The following is a 3,174-nucleotide window of genomic DNA, read 5'->3' as shown; positions in this document are numbered from 1 at the left end:
GAGGAAATGGCGACGAATCTTCTCTTACGACAAACGTATAACGACGAAACGCCTTTTATCGCCATTTCCTCGTAACTCTTCTTTTACGAGAAAATAACGACGATTTTGGCCGTCGTTAAATTTGTGTTTTCTTGTAGTGTATATTTTATTTAACAACAAATAATGTTTTATAATATATGTTTGTTTCAGTTTACATTAGATTTGCAATTTATATTCAATTTTATTTAATTTTTAGTATTTTATTAATTATTAATTATGTTTCGTAAATTATTTTAGCAATTTGTTGAACTTTGTTTTATAGCAGAAGGATGAACAACTCCTACTGCTCAATGTAACGCCAAATTACAAACATGTACACCCATCTCTAAAAGTAACACCAACTCTGTTCAATGGCGGAGGTAGCTTATTGGGAGGGGGGTCATGTGACCCAGGTGAAGTTTTATCAAAAAAAACTTTGTTATGTGTTTTGTGAAAGATATCTAAAAATATACTACAAAATTAGCTTATTGACCCATGTAAATATGTTTTATTAGAAATTTGACCCCAGTCAAAGCAGCCGCTGGCTCCGCCACTGACTCTGTTCAGTATCTTTCCAGAACATATTGAACTCAAAATGAAGTAATATCCGCAGAGTTACCTAACATTGAGGTATTTCATAAATTACTTGGTCGTGATCCACTTCCCTTTCTTGTCCAGGAAGATATCTCGTTAAAATGAACAAGGAAACAGAGGTCCAGACTTGCATCTAAATTCACCTAATCCTAAATTTTTTTTTGCTGTCTATACAACTATAACCTCTATATTCCTTCAGGGTCAATTTTTCAACACATCTAGAATCTTTTCCCAGTTTGAATATGAAGGATATGCATGAGTGAAAGATACAGAGTGGAAATCATAGGATACAATTACATGCAACACTTTTCTTTTAACCTGATGAATAAACCTTCAAGCCGCCTGAAAATATTTTACCAACAGTTGGAGTTCAAACGTTATGTAGAGGCTCTTGAACATGACCAGTCAATCTCTCCTCTCTTTCCTGTTTTCTTTATTCTACTAAGAGACTCAGTTATGCGATATTCTAACACAATGTCGCATATTAAATAGACAAGATATTACCTGAATTTACTTCAAGGCCATATAATTTTGCAATGGAAGTTGATATTGTCGGATGGTGCTTGTAAGACTCTTCTCCTAAATCATTCGAAACACATTAAAAATATTCTGTAAAGTCTCTATTGGGTGAGGAAAGACAGATGTGGAGGGCTCTCTTGAATTTTCTTCCTTGTAAGCTGCAGGAAAAAACTTATAACCTTATCCAATAAACCGAATTACAATCCAGTAGCCAAAAAGAAAGAAACAAAGTATATAGATCTTCAACCTCTATATGCATCTTCTTTTTCCTCTATGATATTCGGCCGAGAACTCTTGCATTGTCCATGGAGTTGAGAAAAGTTTTCTTTTATCTTAGTTGAACTTAAAAAGTGTTGGAATATTATTTTCTACACATCATCTAAACCGCACACCATAATGAGAATCTCAATATTACATAAACACATAGCACTTCTAACTTTTATATGAAAAAAAAATTATTGTATAAAATGATGTATTTGTATACTTGCAATTGTGCTATTAAATATAATGGAGTGTATGTTTATTCAATACACATACTCCTATGAACAGAAAAAGAGGGTGTGGCTCTGTTACTTATCTGAATCACTTCCATATCTGGTAAATTGCAGAATTCTTCTAACCTTCAAATACCACAATAGATTCTCCAAAGAATATGACTTAGTATGCTAATTCATGTGCACTGATGACGATGCCCTTGAGGCGCCACGTTCTTCTGAAAGGTGCTATTCCAAAAATTTAGTTATATTCATAGATTTTTGGTTGGCAAGGACAGCAACAAATGAAATTTAACAGCTAACACAGACAGCAACAACTGATATTAACAGCTAAAATATTATTACGTGTTGTCCAAGAGTGTAGCTTCTCATCTAAGTTTGCAACAATATCAAACACACTAACACAGACAGTCTGAGCCTGTTATGATCTAAACTCGAACTCAAGATCAACGAAGTACTTTATCGATAACGTAATCGAATCTCCAGAAATGATTACAACTCGCTACCGATTATCTCTAGATAATCGGAGCTCAACAATCACCAGATCGTCGCCATTGAAGAGCCCAGCTCAATCAACCCAGTTTACAAATCAGAAAATGCATACAGAAACTTCTAACTCTCGACTTTCTTATTTATTATTCATCTGAAGTCTCTAACTTCAAAGACTCTAGATGAAATGGAGTATTTCCCTTAAGCTGGTGCCAGCTCCTACTTCACTTCTTTCTTCTCAGGTCATCAGCTACTCATGATCATATCAGAGCCCTGCATAGGTGTATACGGTTTTCCATTTATCAGACTTGAATCACATTTACAAAAAAAAAGGGAACAACTCAAGACATAGTTTGGTTGTGATATGCTTGTATACCTGTCCAATTGTATTGTTACCATGACATTCTGAATGGACAGGTTTTCATCACACGCTGAATGTCTCTAAATCAAAGTCGACTGAAATAAAAAGAAACGCAGTCAATCAGCTAGGATATTTACAAAGATTTACGATACATCTAAAACAGAGATAACAGTATAACACCATATGAACTCCAATTAGCTCTCCTCCTTTTTAGGTTCCAGCGCTTACAAAAGCGCAGCAGGCGTGTCACGACAAATTGTTTGCAACCGACGGCCTTCAATTCGGAGAAGTGGATCTGGGAATTCACAATGATATAAAGCTCAAGCTTCGGTTGATCCCGACAGTAGAAAGAGTAACCAAAACGTAGCGTTCCATCTTGAGGATGAGCACCATATATATAGAGCAACTCCGATTATTTGAGAAGGTGGAGAAGCTGAGAAGCTGAACCGAAGAGGAGGTAGTGGGGGGAATGATTGATTAACATTCATTATTGCTAGGATTAACTCGGAGAACTAACTGCGGAGGAAGCATAGCCGTCGTGGGTTTCACACGTGTATTAAGCTCATCGCTCTCATCCACGATCTGGTTCATAACACTCCCCCTTGGATGTCATAACTATTTAGAGCTTGTAATGTGCTTTAATGTTGTCTCATTAAAACCTTATCAGAAAAACCCAATTAGGACAAAACCATGGTGAAG

General features: G+C 35.9%; 1 long non-coding RNA gene across 1 annotated transcript; it reads right to left on the bottom strand.

Moving 5' to 3' along the window:
* Positions 1-1,943: 1,943 nt before the first annotated feature.
* On the bottom strand, positions 1,944-3,174 carry LOC106428515. The gene is made up of 3 exons (XR_001285629.3): positions 2,656-3,174; positions 2,491-2,570; positions 1,944-2,387 (listed from the first exon to the last, which is right to left on the bottom strand). It is a non-coding gene; the product is annotated as an uncharacterized LOC106428515 (long non-coding RNA).

This window comes from Brassica napus, chromosome C2 (assembly GCF_020379485.1).
Source record: "Brassica napus cultivar Da-Ae chromosome C2, Da-Ae, whole genome shotgun sequence".
NCBI classification, from domain to species: domain Eukaryota; kingdom Viridiplantae; phylum Streptophyta; class Magnoliopsida; order Brassicales; family Brassicaceae; genus Brassica; species Brassica napus.
This window is presented reverse-complemented; position numbering and strand designations above follow the sequence as displayed.